Source organism: Dasypus novemcinctus, chromosome 13 (genome assembly GCF_030445035.2).
Source record: "Dasypus novemcinctus isolate mDasNov1 chromosome 13, mDasNov1.1.hap2, whole genome shotgun sequence".
In the NCBI taxonomy this organism is placed as follows: domain Eukaryota; kingdom Metazoa; phylum Chordata; class Mammalia; order Cingulata; family Dasypodidae; genus Dasypus; species Dasypus novemcinctus.
The window spans coordinates 31,456,304-31,475,408 of record NC_080685.1 but is presented as its reverse complement, the minus strand read 5'-3'; positions in this window follow the sequence as shown (position 1 = coordinate 31,475,408).

Below are 19,105 nucleotides of genomic sequence, written 5' to 3'. Positions count from 1 at the left end.
AAAGAAACACAGATTCCTGTGCCGCTGACAACAACAGAAGCAGACAAAGAAGAACACACAGCAGCAAATAGACACAGAGAACAGACAACTGGGGTGGGGGGGAAGGGGAGAGAAATAAATAAATCTTAAAAAAAAAAAAGAAATGAAGACTGCCAGAAACAGTAAATATGTAGGTAGATATAAAATACTGTATAAATACATTTTTCTTTTCTTCTATTAATTTCTTTAAAACACATATTTGTATGAAGTAATAATTATATTACTGAATTGTTAGGTTTATAAAATATAGAGGTGTTATATGTATATATTATGAAGGGGGAATGGAGATATACTGAAACAAAGTTTCTTTATTTTAGCAGAAAAAAGTCATTATTAATCTGAATTACATTGTAATATGTATATTGTAGTCCCTAGAGTAACTGCTGAGAAAATACATCAAAAATATGGTCATAAAATCAAAAGAGGAATTAAAATAGTACATTCTAAGACATTTATTTAATTTAAAAAGTCCATTCAATGGGGAAAGAATAGTATCTTCAACAAATAGTGCTAGGACAACTGAATATCCACATGCAAAAGAATAAAGATGAATCCCTATCTCACACAATATACAAAAATTAACTCAAGGGAAATGGATGTGGCTCAACCAATTGGGCTCCCATCTACCACATAGGAGGTCCAGGGTTTGATGCTCAGGGCCTCCTGGTGAGGACAAGCTGGCCCATGCAGAGTGCCAGCCCATGTGGGAATGTCACCCCATGCAGGAGTGCCGCCCTGTGTTGGAATGCCATCCCACACAAGAAAGCCAACCCATGCAGAAGTCCTGGCCAACCCTGAGAGCTGGTGCAGCAGGATGACACAACAAGAGACACAGAGGAGAGAACCCAGGACCTCCCATGTGGGAAGCAGGCACTCGACTACTTGAGCCACATCCACTCCCCCAGAATCTTAAAAATGGGATTTCTTAATTGATTCTGAGATTTTTGCAATTGGCTCTCTACTCTGATTAGATTCAAGGGCATTAATGACTTTATTTCCAATATCAAGAGGTCTCTGACAGTCCATGGCATGAGTTGGCAATAGAGTTATGCAAAATATCACCACTGAATATGACTACTTCCATGCTTATAAGAGGCAAGGATCTGGGTGAGAGTGTTTTTAACACCTTAACAGAGTTTTGTGGAGTTAAAAGGTAAAATGATGTTGGCTGGCTGTTCCTAAATATGCTGAATACAGTTACAAAAAAGGATGAGCTGAAGGCTTCAAATTTGCAACTTAAGTGTCCAATGAATGATGTGAATGTTTCTGTGGGTGTTCTGAAAGGAAATCTTATTTCATGTAGCCACAGACTTGAGATCTCTGAAAATGGACTCAGAGTCTCATTGCATGAGTAACAGTTACAACAGAGACTGAAAGCTTAACCATGGGCCACCAAGTTACCATGAGACCTGATTTGCCTATCATGAGCTGGGTATTGCCTGATTCAACAAATCATAAAGTTGGGCATGCACAGCAGAACTCCATCATAAAGTGAAAGTGGTATATATATGATAGGATTTGAGGACTTCTGGGAAGATGATGGATTAGAAAGATATGGTGGGGGGTGGGCTTCCGGGAAGATGAAGGACTAGAAAGACACGGGACTCTCTTCTCCTGTAGAAAAATAGCTAAAGGACAGGCTGAAACAGCCTAGAAAAAGATCTAGGGTTTAGGATACCAGGTGAAGGCTGGACAACACCCAGAGGAAAGAAGGACAAAGGAGGGAAATTGCAAATGACAGAACTGTGAGTTGAAACCAGTAGCTGCTGCTGCCGGCACCATCCCCCACACTAAAGATACTTTAGAATTCTCAGGGCTCTGGGCCTACAGGTACAGACAAAGGGGGCTCCCCTGGAAAGGGGAGAGAGAGGGACACAGCCAGGCTGACTCAGCTTCAGACCCACAAATTTGATCTGTTGTGTCCCACCAACCCTTCCAGGTCGGGTAGGACCACATGGTGGCTTGCCCTAGGAGCTGGCAAAGGACTGGAGAAGGCAGACCCTTGCAGTCTCTCTCTCTTCTAGCGGGACTGTCCTAGATTGTTGAGGACGCCCCAGGAAAGGGAACAGAGAGGGACACAGCCTAAAGCTGACTCAGCTTTTGACTCACAAATTTGGTCTCCTGTGTCCCAGGAGTCCTTCCAGTCGAGTGGGGCCACACCACTGTGTGCCTTGAGAGCTGGCAAGGGGCTAAAGAGACAACCCTTCCAATTTCCTCCTCTACTAACCAGGACTGATAGCTGAGGACTCAGAGGGGAATGGAAATAGTTCCTAGCCACAAAAAGGGAGGCGGCTGCCAGAGAAGTCTAGAGAAATGTCTCAGAGAAAGTCTGAATTACAAGGCTCCTAGGCTCAAGACAGGAAGACGTATCACATTGATCCAATCTGTGTTGCAACAAATACACTCTACCAGGCATTGAATTGAGAGCTGCCAAAGAGCGCAATCTTCTGGCAGACCAAGGAAGTGCATGTGAGAAAATAAAAATAATTGGGAGAGGCTTTTTCCAACCTCTATAGCCTCCCTCTCCAAGGCCCTAGAAAGGGAGTCTACAACCAATTACTGGGTCCAGTGCCCAGTTTTGAGCAGCCATCAGGGACAATCATAACAATCCAGGTTGAGCCAAAAAGCAAAGAGCAGTAATAATACACAGCTTCCCACCACTAAATCCCTACAAAAGAGAAAAAAACTGAGGATCTGAGTAAACTATATCCTAATCAAATGCCTACACATCAGCAAAAAATTATGAGCCATACCAAGGAAATGGAAGACATAGACAAAGAAAAGGAATATTTCAATGTCCCAGAAGAGAAACAGAATTTGAGAGAACTGAAGAGCAAGATGTACATAAATTTCCAAAATCAAATTAATCAGTTGAAAGACAATATGGTTAAAGAGATAAATGACATCAAGAAGACACTGAGAGGGACATGGACTTGGCTCAACGGATAGAGCGTCTGCCTACCACATGGGAGGTCCGCAGTTCAAACCCAGGACCTCCTTGACCTGTGTGGAGCTGGCTCATGTGCAGTGTTGATGCACGCAAGGAATGCCATGCCATGCAGGGATGTCCCCTGCATAGGGGAGCCCCATGCACAAGGAGTGCACCCTGTAAGGAGAGCTGCCCAGCATGAAAGAAAGTCCGGCCTACCCAGGAGTGGCACCACACAAAGGAGAGCTGATGCAGCAAGATGATGCAACAGAAAGAGACACAGATTCCCGGGATGCTGACAAGAATAGAAGCAGACACAGTAGAACACACAGCAAATGAACACAGAGAGCAAACAACTGGGAGAGGGGAGAGACATAAATAAAATAAATTAAATTAAATTAAAAAGAAGACATTGAGGGGAAGCAGATTTGGCTCAACTGATACAGCATCTGCCTACCATATAGGAGGTCCAGGACTCAAACCCAGGGCCTCCTGACTTGTGTGGTGAGCTGGCCCTCATGCAGTGCTGATGCACACAAGGAGTGGAGTGCCATGCCACGCAGGGGTGTCCCCTGTGTAGGGGAAACCTGCGTGCAAGGAGTGTGCCCCTCAAGGAGAGCTACCCTGTGCAAAAAAAGCACAGCCTACCCAGGAGTGGTGCCGCACACATAGAGTGCTGATGCAGCAAGATGACACAACAAAAAGAGACACAGATTCCTGATGCCGCTGACAAGAATGCAAACAGACACAGAAGAACACAGTGAATGGACACAGAGAGCAGACAATGGGAGGGGGAATAAATTTAAAAATAAATAAATCTTTAAAAATAGATAAATAAATAAATAAAAAGAAGACATTGAGGGAGGCAGATGTGGCTCAAGTGATTGGGCTTCCACCTACCACATGGGAATTAAAATGGTCCCAGGTTTGATTCACCTCCTGGAGAAGGCGAGCTGGTGCAATGGGCAGGCACAGCGAGCTGACTCAACTTGATGCAACAAAGAGGAAAGACAATGAGAGACACAACAAAGCAGGGCGTTGAGGTCGCTCAAGAGATTGAGCACCTCTCTCCCACATGGGAGATCCCAGGTTCAGTCCCCAGGGCCTTCTAAAGAGAACATGAGCAGACACAGAGAGCACACAATGAATAAACACAGAGAGTAGACAGCAATTGCAAACAATGAGGGGGGGAGTAATAAATAAATAAAATAGATCTTAAAAAAAAAAAAGACATAGAGTTAGTGCAAAGAAGAACTTGAAATCCTGAACAAAAAAGTAACAGAGCTCATGAGAATGAAAGACACAATAGGTGAGAACAAAAAATATATTAGAGGCTTACAACAGCAGATTTGAAATGAAAGAAGAAAGAATAAGTGATACCAAAGACAGAACAGCTAAAATTGAAGAGAGGAAAGAACAGAGAAAGAAAAGAATGGAATCAATGAGCAGGGGATCAGAGAGTTGAACGACAACATGAAACGCAACAACATATGTGTCATGGGAGTTCCAGAAGGAGAAAAGAAGGGATAAGGGGCAGAAAGAGTATTTGAGGAAACTATACCTGAAATTTCCCAACTCTCATGAAAGAAATGAACTTATATATCCAAGAAGCACACCGTACTGCAATCAAAATAAATCCTACTCCAAGACACATACTACTCAGAATGTCAAATGTCAAAGATAAAGAGAAAATTCTCAGAGCAACAAGGCAGAAGCAAACCATTATGTACAAGGGACATCCAGTAAGACTTAGCACAGATTTCCCTTCAGAAGCCATGGAGGTGAGAAAACAGTGGTATGATAGAATTAGGATACTGAAAGAGAAAAACTGCCAGCTGAACTGTCCTTCAAATATGAAGGTGAGTATAAAATATTCACAAACAAACAGAAACTAAGAGAGTTTGCAAAAAAAGAACATACCTTTGCAGGAAATATTAAAAGAAGCCTTAGAACCTGAAAGAAAAAGACAGGAGAGAGGCTTGGAGGAGAGTATAGAAGGAAGAATAGCAGAAAGGATGACCAAAAGAGTAAAAAGACAGACAAAAATATGATATGACATCTGAAAACCAAAGAATAAAATGATGGAAGTAAATAGTGCATTTACAGTAATATCATTGAATGTGAATGGATTAAACTTCCCAATCAAAAGATACAGGCTGACAGAATGGGTAAAAAAACATAAGCCATCCATATGCTGTTTACAAGAAACTCACCTTAGACCCAAGGATACCAAATGGTTAAAAGTGAAACAATGGAAAAAGATACTCCATACAAATAATAACCAAAAGAGCAAGGGTAGCTATACTAATATCAGACAAAACAGACTTTAAATGCAAAAAAAGTTATGAGATACAGAAGGCCATGAAATATGGAAAAAGGGACAATCCACCAGGAAAATATAACAGTCATAAATATCTATGCACCTAACCAGGGTGCCCCAAAATACATGAGACAAACTCTGGCAAAACTGAAGGGAGAAACAGACATCTCTACAATAACACTGGAGACTTCAACACCCCACTCATATCATTAGACAGAACAACTAGATAGAAGATCAACAAGGAAACAGAGAATTTGAACAATGTGATAAACGAGTTAGACCTAACAGACATGTACAGAACACTACATTGAAAGTCAGTGGGTTATACATTCTTCTTAAGTGCCCATGGATCTTTCTCCAGGATAGATCACATGTTAGGGTACAATGCAACTCTCAATAAAGAAGACTGAAATTATACAAAGCACCTTCACAGATGGTAATGGAATGACACTGAAAATCAATAATAGGAAAAAATAAATTTGCAAATGTGTGGAGGCTGAACACACACTTCTAAATAATCAGTGGGTCAAAGAAGAAATTGCAAGGAAATCAGTAAATATATTGAGACAAATGAAAATGAGAACATAATATATCAAAACTTATGGAATGGGAAGCAGACTTGGCCCAGTGGTTAGGGCGTCCGTCTACCACATGGGAGGTCCGCGGTTCAAACCCCGGGCCTCCTTGACCCGTGTGGAGCTGGCCCATGCGCAGTGCTGACGCATGCAAGGAGTGCCCTGCCACGCAGGGGTGTCCCCCGCACAAGGAGTGTGCCCCTTAAGGAGAGCCGCCCAGCGCGAAAGAAAAGTGCAGCCTGCCCAGGAATGGCGCTGCACACACGGAGAGCTGACACAACAAGATGATGCAACAAAAAGAAACACAGATTCCCTGTGCTGCTGAAACAACAGAAGTGGACAAAGAACACACAGCAAATAGACACAGAGAACAGACAACTGGGGTGGGGCGGGGCGTGGTGGGGAGAAGGGGAGAGAAATAAATAAAATAAATAAATCTTTAAAAAAAACCTATCTTAAAAAAAAAACTTATGGGATACAGCAAAGGGAATTTTGAGAGGGAAATTTATAGCCCTAAATGCCCATATTAAAAAAGAAAAAAGAGCTAACTCAAAGATTTAATTGAACAACTAGATAAACTAAAAAAAGAACAGCAAACCAATCCCAAAGCTAACAGAAGGAAAGAAATAATAGATTAGAGGAGAAATAAATGAAGTTGAGAACAAAAAAATAGAGAAAATCAACAAAACCAAAAGCTGGTTCCTTAAAAAGATCAATAAAATTGACAGATCCCTACCTAGACTAATAAAGAAAAAAAAGAGAGAAGATGCACATAAATACAATCAGAAATGAAAGAGGGCAATTTATAACTGACCCCACAGAAATAAGAATAGTCATAGAGAAACTGTATGCCAACAAACTAGACAACCTAGATGAAACGGACAAATTCCTAGAAATGCACACCAACCTACACTGACACTAAAGAAATATAAGAACTTAAACCAATCATATTTAAGGAGATTGAATCTGTCATAAAAAATCTCCCAGCAAAGAAAAGTCCAGGACCAGATGGCTTCACAGGTGAATTCAACCAAGCATTTTGAAAAGAACTAACACCAATCCTGTTTAAACTCTTCCAAAAAATTGAAGAGGAGGGAAAATTACCCAACACATTTTATGAAGCCAACATCACCCTAATACCAAAGCCAGATAAAGATACTACAAGAAAAGAAAATTACAGACAAAATCTCTCTAATGAATATAGATGCAAAAATTCTCAACAAGATACTTGTAAATTGAATCCAACAGCATATCAAAAGACATACATTATGACCAAGTGGATTTTATTCCTGGTATGCAAGCCTGTTTCAGCATAAAAAAATCAATCAACATAATACACCACATTAACAAATTGAAGGAAAAAAAAACACATGATCATCTCAATCAATGCAGAAAAGGTATTCGACAAGATCCAGCATCCTTTTTGGATAAAAACACTTCAAAAGATAGGGATAGAAGGGAAATTCCTCAACATGATAAAAGGCATATATAAAAAACCCACAGCCAACATCATACTCAATGGGGAAAGGTTGAAAGCTTTCCCTCTAAGATCAGGAACAAGACAAGGATGCCCACTGTCACCATTGTTATTCAGTATTGTACTAGAAGTTCTAGCTAGGGCAATTAGACAAGAAAAAAAAAATTAAAGGCATCCAAATAGGAAAATAGGAAGTAAAACACTTAACTGTTTGAGGATAACAGGATCCTGTCCTTAGAAAATCCTTAAGTATCCATGGCAAAGCTATTACAGCTAATAAATGAGTCATCAAAATGGCAGGATACAAGATCAACATGCGAAAATCAGTAACATTTATGTACACTAGTACTGAACAATTTGAGGAAATTAGGGGGGAAATTCCATTTTCAATAGGAACAAAAAGACTCAGATACCTAGGAATTAATTTAACCAAGGAAGTACAGGACCTATATGCAGAAAACTACAAAACAATGCCAAAAGTAATTGAAAAGTCCTAAACAAAAGGAAAGACATTCTATGTTCATAGATAGGAAGAATAAATATCATGAGGATGTTAATCTTACCCAAACTGATTTATAGACTCAATGTAATATCAATCAAAATCCCAACAGCTTACTTTACAGAATTAGAAAAGGCTATTACCAAATTCATTTGGAATGGAAAGTGCACCCAAATAGCCAAAAGCATTCTAAAAAAGAAGAGCGATGTAGGAGAATTTCACTGCTTGACCTTGAAATATATTACAAAGCTACAGTGGTCAAAACAACATGGTACTGGCATAAAGATAGACACATCAATCAGTGGAATAGAATTGAGAACCCAGAAATAAACCCTCACCTATACAGTCAACTGGTTTTTGACAAACCTACCAAGTTAAAGTTAATGGGACAAAACTGTCTTTTCAACAAATGGTGCTGGGACAACTGGATATCTATAACCGAAAGAATGAAAGAGAACCCCTATCTCACTCCCTATACAAGAATCAACTCGAAATGAGTCAAAGACCTAAATATAAAAGCCAGGATCATAAAACTACTAGAAGAAAATGTAGGGGGAAGCAGATTTGGCTCAATGGATAAAGCGTCTGCCTACCAAATGGGAGGTCCAGGGTTCAAACCCAGGGCCTCCTGACCTGTGTGGTGAGCTGGCCCATGCACAGTGCTGATGTGCACAAGGAGTGCCGTGCCACACAGCGTTGTCCCCGCATAGGGGAGTCCCATGTGCAAAGAGCATAAGGAGAGCCACCCAGCGCAAAAAGTGCAGCCTGCCCAGGAGAGGCACCACACACACACACAGAGCTGACGCAGCAAGATGACGCAACAAAAAGACACACAGATTCTGGGTGCCACAGGCAAGAATACAAACGGACACAGAAGAACACACAGAAAATGGACAGAGAGAGCAGACACTGGGGGTGGGGAGTGGGGAAGGGGAGAGAAATAAATAAAAAATAAATCTTAAAAAAAACCGTAGGGAAACATCTTCAAGGCCTTCTAATAGGGGGTGGATTCTTGAGCCTTACACCCAAAGCACATGCAACAAAAGAAAAAACAGATAAAATAGGACCTCTTCAAAACTAAGCACTTTTGTACCTCACAGGACTTTGTCAGAAGGGTGAAAAGATAGTTGACTCGGTGAGAGAAAATATTTGGAAATCACACATCCAATAAGGGTTTAATACCTAGGATATATAAAGAGATATTACAACTCAACAATAAAAAGACAGGGAAACGGACTTTGGCCCAGTGGTTAGGGCGTCCGTCTACCATATGGGCGGTCCACGGTTCAAACCCCGGGCCTCCTTGACCCGTGTGGAGCTGGCCCATGTGCGGTGCTGATACGCGCGAGGAGTGCCGTGCCACACAGGGGTGTCCCCCGCGTAGGGGAGCCCCACGCGCAAGGAGTGCGCCCATGAGGAAAGCCGCCCAGCACGAAACAAAGTGCAGCCTGCCCAGGAATGGCGCCGCCCACACTTCCCGTGCCGCTGACGACAACAGAAGCGGACAAAAGAAACAAGACACAGCAAATAGACACCAAGAACAGACAACCAGGGGAGGGGGGGGGGGGAATTAAATAAATAAATAAATCTTTAAAAAAAAAAAACAATAAAAAGACAAACAACCTAATTAAAAAATGGGCATAAGACTTGAATAGACATTTGTCCAAAGAAGAAATACAAATGGCAAAAAAACACATGAAGAAATGCTCAACATCACTCATGATTAGGGAAATGCAAATCAAAGCTATAATGAAATATCATTTCACACCTGTTAGAATGGCGACTCTTAAAAGGACAGAGAGGATCTGGAGAGAGAGGAATACTTATTCACTGTTGGTAGGAATGCAGAATGGTACAGTCACTGTGGAGTACTGTTTGGCAGTTCTTAAAGAAGTTGAATATAGATTTGTCGCTTGACCCTGCAATACCACTAGTGGGCACCCAGAAGAACTGAGAGTAGTGACATGAACAGACATTTGCACACCGATGTTCATAGAAATGTAATTCGTGATTGCCAAAAGTTGGAAACAACCCAGGTATCCATCAACCGATGAACGGATAAACAAATTGTGGTATATTCACATGATGGAATATGATGCAGCTGTAAGAAATGAAATTGTGAAGCTTACAACGTGGATAAACCTGGAGGATGTTTTGTTGAGAGAAGCAAACCAGACACAAAAGGACAAATATGGTATGAATGCACTATTATGAAGTAAATATATTGTGTAATCTCACTGAGTTAATAACTAGAACATGGTTCACCAGAAAATAGAATGAGGTTAGAGAATGGAAGGCTGGGGGTTAACTTGTGCGGAATTGGTAAAGAGAGTTTGTGTTAATCTTTGGAAATGAATATAAAAGGTGAAAGCACAACATAATGTTTGTGACTAGCAGTGCTATTACATGGGTATGACAGTGGTTGAGAGTCATGTATATTACTAAAAGGAAATCTTAAAACTGTAACATGGTGATGTATAGCATAGTAAAATCTCATGTGAATTACTAATATGGGTAATATTGTATATGTAAGACTTTTTCTTTGAAACTGAACAAACATGTTAATGTTACAAGATGTTATCAGGCCTAAAAATAAAAGCCAACATTATGCTAAGTGAAAGAAACCAGATACAAAGTATTACATACTGTTTGATTCCATTAACATAAAATGTAAATATAAATCAATTTATAAAGATGGAATTAGATTAATGGTTATGTAGGGCTGGGATGGATAGAGGAATTGAGAGGTGACTGCTAAGGGGTGTGGAGTTTTTCTTTTTAGAGTAATGAAATTATTCCAAATTTTTTTGTGGTGATGAATGCACAACATTGTTTATACTAAAAGATTATACTAAAAGCTATCGATTGTACACTTTGGATAGATTGTATAGTATGTGAATATATCTCAATAAAACTGCTTTAAAAAAAATGGTAGGTCTTGATTGGGTCCTGAAGGTGCAAGTAAGTTACATGAGGAAGTAGCCCAAATGCCCATGATCACCACCCCTGCCATGTTACCTTCTCTTTCTCAGCCCACAGCTGTGGCCTCTTGGGTAGTTCCTTATAATTAGTTGACTGAGGAGGGAAAAATTAGGTCTGATTTACAGATGGTTCTGCACAATATGCAGGTACCACCTGAAAATGGATAGCAGCAGCACTTCAGCCCCTTTCTGGGATGTTCCTGAAGGACAATGGTGAGGGGAAATCTTCCCAGTGGGCAGAATTTGAGCAGTGCACCTGGTCATTCCCCATCCTACCCCAGATAGCTCCCTCATCTGTTTGCTCATTGTTTTTGCTCATTGTTTGTGCTCGTTGTCTGCGCTCCTCTGCTCATTCGTTTTGCTCATTGTCTGCTCATTTTCTGTCTTCTTTAGGAGGCATGGGTAACAAACCCGGGACCTCTCGTGTGGGAGGCAGGCGCTCAACTACTCAAGCCACATTCACTCCCTGGTTGTTCATTTTGCTTGGAAGGAGAAATGGCCGGAGGTAAATTTGTATCTTGATTTATGGGCTTTTGCCAATGGTTCAGCTGGATGGTCAGGGACTTGGACAGAACATGATTGGAAAAAGGGTCTGGGGAAGAAGTATGTGAATAAAGCTTTCTGAGTGGGCAAAAATCATGAAAATATTTGTGTCCCCTATGAATGCTCACCAGAGGATGACTTCAGCAGAGGAAGACTTTAACACTCAAGTGGGTAAGTTGACCCATTGTGTGGCTAGCACTCAGCCTCCTTCCCCAGCCACTCCTGTCAATGCCCAATGGGCTCATGAACAAAGTGGCCACGGTGGTAGGGATGGAGGTTATGCATGGGCTCTGCAACATGGACTTCACCTCACCAAGGTTGACTTGGCTACAGCAGCAGAGATCCACACTCAGCTCTCGATATGGCACCATTCCCTGAGAGCAGCCTGCTACCTGGTTACAGGTTGATGACATTGGACCACTTCCACCATGGAAGGGGCAATGATTTGTTCTAACTGGAATAAACACATATTCTGGATATGAGCTTGCCTTCCCTGCATACAATGCTTCTTCCAAAACTACTAACCATGGACTTACTGAATGTCTTATCCACAACCATGGTATTGCACAAATGATGTGTGGGAATGGGCACATGCTCATGGAATGCACTGGTCTTACCATGTTCCCCATCATCCTGAAGTAGCTGGCTTTAAAGAACAGTGAAACAGCCTTCTGAAGACTAAATTACGGCACCATCTAGGTGGCAATACCTTGCAGGGCTAGGGCAATGTTTTCCAGGAAGCGGTGTATGCTTTGAATCAGTGTCCATTCTATGGTGATGTTTTTCCCACAGCCAGGATTCTTGGGTCCAGTAGTCAAGGACTGGAAATGAGGGTGGCACCACTTACTATTACTCCTAGTGATCCACTAGGAAAATTTTTGCTTCCTGTTCCTGCAACCTTAAGTTCTGCTGGTCTACAGGTTAGTTTCAAAAGGAGGAGAGCTCCCACCAGGGAACACACCAACAATTCCATTGAACTGGAAGTTAAGACTGCCATCTGCTACTTTGGGCTCCTCTTACCTCTGAATCAACAGGCAAAGAAGGGAATTACTACACTGGCTGAGGTGATTGATCCTGACTATTAAGGGGAAATAGGATTGAACCTACACAATGAAGATAAAGAAGAGTTTGCCTGGAACACAGGAGATCCTCTAGGGTGTCTCTTAGTACTACCATGCCCTGTGATTAAAGTCAATGGAAATATTTAATGACTCCACCTATGTAGGAGTAACAATGTCCCAGAATCTTCAGGAATGAAAGTTTGGATCCCTCCACCTGGCAAAGAACCAGAGCCAGCTAAGCTGCTTGCTGGGAGTAAAGGGAATGTGGAATGGGTAGTGGAAGAAGGTAGTGGTTACTATGAACTTTGACCACATGACCAGTTACAGAAATGAGAACTGTAATGGTCATTTATATTTCTTCCTTGTTTTGTTATGAGTATGCTTGTATATGTACATAAACAATATCTTTGCTTTCTTCCCTATCCTTTCTCCTTATCATATGACATAAGTTGTCTTACTTTCATGTCATAGTATTTAAGGATGTCAAGTTTAGGAATGAATATTACCCAAGGACTTGTACCCTATTTCGGAAGATATAGTATGTTTCCAGTTGTACACAGGACAGTTAAGTATTGTTAGGCAGGAAATATATATATAGATGTGTGTGTTATTATTTTTATTTAGAGAATAAGTATGATTTTAGGTAATATGTATGACTGCCAAGTTGACAAGGGGTAGACTGTGATGGTTAGGCTAATGTGTCAATCCGGCCAGGTAATGGTGTCCAGTTATATGGTCAAGCAAGCACTGGGCTAACTGTAATAAAGGGCATTTCATGGGCTTTAATCATCAGTGAGTTGATTGCACAGATGGCTGGTTATATCTACAACCATATTGTTGTCAGCAGTGAGTGACATCTCATCCAATGAGTAGAAGGTCTTAAAAGGAGAAGAGGGGGGAAGCGGATTTGGCTCAACAGATAGAGCATCTGTCTACCACGTGGGAGGTCCAGGGTTCAAACCCAGGGCCTCCTGACCCGTGTGATGAGCTGGCCCACGCACAGTGCTGATGTGTACAAGGAGTGCCTGCCACAGGGGTGGCCCCCATGTAGGGGAGCCCCACGCCCAAGAAGTGCGCCCTGTAAAGGAGAGCCACCCAGCGTGAAAAAAAGTGCCGCCTGTCCAGGAGGGGCACCACACACACGGAGAGCTGACGCACCAAGATGACACAACAAAAAGAGACACAGATTCCTGGTGCCACTAACAAGAATATAAGTGGACATAGAAGAACACACAGCGAATGGACACAGAGAGCAGACAACTGGGGAGGTGAGGGAGGGGAGGGGGAGAGAAATAAAAAAAAAATAAATCTTCAGGAAAAAAAAGAAGTGGGGAGCAGATGTGACTTGAGCAGTTGGGCGCCTCCCTCCTACATGGGAGGTCCTGGGTATGGTTCCTAAAGAAGACAAGCAAATACCACAATGAGCAGATGCTGCAAAGAGCAGGGAAGCAGACACAATAACCAGACGCAGCAAGCAGACACAGTAATGGTGGGGACTTACAAAGAAACTGTACTGCAGAGAAGAGAGTTGGAGTTTTTAGCTGGAGCCCAGAAAATAAGCACATAGAGGAGCAGAGCAGCTGAGCCCAGAGAGAATGGGCCCTGGGGAGAGGGACAGAGCCAGTCATCTGATAATCTACAACTGGCCTTGTGGAGAGAGGCAAAGCCTAGAGAGTCTCACGGTCCACAGCTGACCTTGTGGAGAAAACAGAGGAGCTGAGCCCAGAGAGAAATGAGCCCTGGGAAGAGAATAACCCTGGAAACCTGAACCCTGGCAAACATCGGCAGCCTCTTGCTCTAACATATGGCAAAAGACTTTGGTGAGGGAAGTAACTTATGCTTTATGGCCTGATAACTGTTAAGCTCTACCCCAAATAAATACCCTTTATAAAAACAACAGAGTTCTCATATTTTGCATCAGCACCCCTTTGACGAACTAATACGGAGAGGGGGAATAGATACATAAATAAATAAATTAATTAATTAATTTAAAAATGGAGAAGTAATTCCAGCATTCAGAGAGAAACTGCCCGTTTCTACTTCGGACAGCCAGTGTCTACTGGGAAATTCATCAAGGACCTTCATTGGAGCCTCTGGCTTGCAGCCTGCTTTATGGAATTTGAACTTGCGCATCCTCATGGTCATGTGAGACAATTTTATAAAATATACTACTATTTAACAAAATTGTTCTAAAATTTTCCAGTGGTGATGAATGAACAACATAGTGATGATACTAAAAGCCATTGATTGCACTCTTTGGATAGATTGTATGGTATATGAATATATTTCAATAAAACTGCTAAAAAATCCAAATAAAATAAAAACAAAAAGTAAAAAAAATGAAAAAAAAGAATATTTTCTCATTTTTTTCTTTTTTTATTTTATTTTATTTGGATTTTTAAAATAAATAAAGGAAAAAGAGAAAAAAAAACAAAAAATAAAAAATAACACAAAAAACAAAAAGAATTTTCAAAATTTAAAAAACAAAAGAAAATAAAGAAAAAAACAAAACAAAAACAAAAAAATAAAAGAAAAAATAATAAGTCAAACATCAGCAGGGGAGCAGATATGGTTCAAATAATTGGGCACCCACCTCCCACATGGGAGGTCCTGGGTTTGGTTCCCGGTGCCTCCTAAAGAAGACTAGCAGACACTGTAATGAGCAGATGCTGCAACCAACAAGGTGCTGCAACCAGCATACACCACAGACGCCGCAACCAGCAGATGCCACAACCAGCAGATGCCGCAACCAGCAGCACTGCAACCACTACAACCAACAGACACCACAACTAGCAGACACCACACACGCCATAACAAGCAGACACCACAACTGCCACAAAGAGCAGATGTCATGACAAGCAGACACCACAACCAGCAGACCCTGCAACCAGCAGCGGGTGGAAGTGGCTCAAGTGGTTGGACACTCGCCTCTACATAGGAGGTCCTGGGTTTGGTTCCCAATACCTCCTAAAGAAAATGAGCAGATAACGAGCAGACAGATAAGGGAGCCATCTCAGGTTAAATAAAAATAAACACATTAAATTTTTTTTTTAAAGTTAACAGGACCTGGTAGAGAAAGGAGAAGATACCACCATGTGTAATGACATTTGACAGAAAAGCCAAGGACCCAAGGATCAAGAGCAGCCAGCCCTAGAACATCAATCTTCAGGAAGAAAGCATTGCCTTACTGAGGACTCAATTTTGGACTTCTCCTAGCCTTGAACTGTAAGCCAATAAATTCCCATGGGTTAGGCCAACCCATTGCATGGTATTTTATTTAGCAACAAGGAAAATAAAACAGCAATAAAAAGAATAACGTTCTTATAAATGCTACTACATGTATGAACCTTGAAGACATTATGGTAAGTGAAATAAACCACACTAAAAAGGACAAATATTGTATGATTTCACTTTTATGAAATATCTAGAATAGGCAAATTCATAGAGACAGAAAGTAGACTAGAGGTTTCCATGGGCTGGAGGAAGGTGAAATGAGGGACTTATTGTTTATTGTGTATGGGATTTCTGTTTGGAGTGTTGAAAAAGTTTTGGAAATAATAGTGTTAATGATTGTACAGCACTGAATGTAATTCATGCCATTAAACTGTAAACTTAAAAAGGGGAAATTCTGTAGAATGTGATACATTTCTCAAATTTTTAGAAAAGGAAAAAAAAATCACCACGGAATTTCAATCAGGGTCCCAACACCCTTGTTTTTGGGTCAAAAGGCAAGGGATAAACAATATTCTTTAATCTAAAATTCATTTTAAAAATACATATATCAGAACAAAGAAATATAGAAAAAGCATGAAGATGGGCTTGCCTTACCAGATATTAAAATATATATAATGTTACTGTAATGAAAACAGCATAGCAAAGAAACAAATAGATCATTGGAACAGAAAAGAATGTATAAATATAAATGTATAAAAAAGGTTGGATTTCAAATCTGTATAGAAGAGACCTTTTATTTATTAAATACTGAAGTGAAAACACTGTATTGCATTTGATTTTTAAATAAATTTGTTATTCTATTAATCATATTGAGGCAGTTTAGAACAGGGAAAACACGAAAGAGGAGTCATAACTGAGACCCAGCAATAAACATGACTAGGAAAACCATCCGAAAACCCCCAAGGGAAGACTACTACTAAGAAAAAGTTGAAAAGACCTGGCAAAGACCCTGGCCACCAGGTCTCATTTGGAGCTCTTTCCAGGTCAAAGGGAAGCCCTAGATAACCCCCAAACAAAAGGCCGCATCATTGGCTCCTTGAGAGCTAACAGGTGGCGCAACCAGATCAACACACAGCTGGGGCACCTCCCCACGTTAGGAAACAGGAGGAGGAAAGGTCTTAAAAGACCTAATTTGGGGCCCCACATGTGCATCTTGCCCTGTAGCACGCTTGCAACCCATGTCTTAGGTTGTGTACTTATCTCATTTCTTGTTTTCTTGTTTCTTAATAAATTCTTTACTCCCTTGCCTACTGCATTAGTCAGCCAAAGGGGTGCTGATGCCAAGTACCAGAAATCTGTTGGCTTTTATAAAGGGTACTTTATATTTACATTGGGGTAAAAGCTTACAGTTACAAGGCCCTAAAGAGTCCAACTCCAGGTACCATAAGAGGTACTTCCTCATCAAAGTGTGTTTCCACATGTTGAAGCAAGATGGCAGGCAATCTCTGTCTGGTCTCTCAGGACTTCTTCCTCTTGCAGCTCTGTGGGCCCAGCTTCTTCCTATCTCAGCTGTAGGTTGACATAGGGGTTGTCTCTCTTCCCAGGGCTTTAGCTGCTCGAGCCTTCTTTCTGTCACATGGCAGGACCAAAATGACCAAGTTCTTTTCTTTCTGTAGGGTATCATGCCCAGAAGAATAGACCAGTTTACAAACAAACCTTATCTTTCTGGGGTTCATAAAATAATCTCAAACTGCCACACCTACCCTATGGTGTGTCCTTAAATTCTTTTATGCAACAAAGCCAAGAACCTAGAACTCCAGAACCCAGAGCATTCCACTAACAATATCAGAATCTACATTTATTTGAAAAATAGCATTATATATATATATATATATTAAAATATACTATTATTAGAGAAGTTGTGAACTTACCAATCATGCACATGTGTGAAATTTCCATACGACACCCATCTACCAACACACTATGTTGTTGTGGAATGTTTTTGACAAACTATGAGATAATATCATCAGACCACTAACTATGGTTCATAGCATACACTTGTTATATTCCCTCCATACCCTCCTATTTTTTTTTAAGATTTCTTTTTATTTATTTCTCTCCCCTCCCCCCCACCTCAGTTGTCTGTTCTCTTTGTGCATTTGTTGCGTCTTCTTTGTCCACTTCTGTTGTCGTCAGTGGCACGAGAATCTGTGTTTCTTTTTGTTGCGTCACCTTGCTGCCTCAGCTCTCCGTGTGTGTGGTGCCATCCTTGGGCAGACTGCACTTTCTTTCATGCTGGGCGGTTCTCCTTACGGGGCATACTCCTTGAGCGTGGGGCTCCCCTACGCAGGGGACACCTCTACGCCAGGGACACCCCTGCATGGCACGGCACTCCCTTGCGCACATCAGCACTGCGCATGGCCTGCACACAGGTCAAGGAGGCCCGGGGTTTGAACTGCAGACCTCCCATGTGGTAGACAGATGCCCTAACCACTAGGCCAAGTCCGCCACCCCATACCCTCCTATTATTATTAACACAGTACATCTTTGGAACTGACACAAGAATATTACAGTATTGCTATTGACTATAGTCCCTGAGTTATATTAATTGTATTTTTTCCATAGTTCTCTATATTCTTATCCCCTTACAATAGTGATGTACATTTGTTCTAGTTCATAGAAGGATAATCTTGTATAAGCACCATCAACCACAACTCTTATCCACCTCTGGGTTCTCTATGTTATTCAGTCCCCAGATTATTCTCTAGCTTTCTTTCAGTTGATGTTTACATTCTGTATTAGCCCAAAGGGTGCTGATGCAAAGACCAGAAATCTGTTGACCTTTATGAAGGGTATTTATTTGGGGTGGAAGCTTAGTTACAAGGCCCTAAAGAGTCCAACTCGCAAAAATACTTCCTCACCAAACTCTGTTGCCATGTGTTGAAACAAGATGGCGGGTGACGTCTGTGAGGGTTCAGCCTTCCTCTTCCTCTTAAGGCTTCATGGGCCCAGCTTCTTCCGATATCAGCTATAGGCAGGAGGGCTCTTTTTTTTTTCAGGCTCAGCTGCTCTGTTGTCTTCACAAGGTCAGCTGTAGACTATCAGGCTCATCTCTTTTCCTGGGGCACCTACCGTGTCTATGGAGCCATCTTTCTTCCTCTGTGTTCTTCTCAGTGTACTTACTTCTGTGTTCATGTTTGAGCATCCATTTATATAGCCCACCAAAGGGGCATGGACCCAACCCTGAATGCCCTAATAATGGGGTTGAATCAAAGCCCTAATCTTGATTTAATAAAGTAAAAGTGAAACCTCTGGATTTCATATAATCAAAGGGGTATCACAAGGATGGAGATGTGGCTCAAGCAATTGAGCTTTCACCTACCACATGGGAGGTCCCAGGTTCAGTTCCTGGGGCCTCCTGGAGACAGTGAGCTGGTGCAATGGTCAGGTGTGGTGAGCTGACACAACAAGATGTGCAACAAAGAGACACAAAGAGGAAGGAAAATG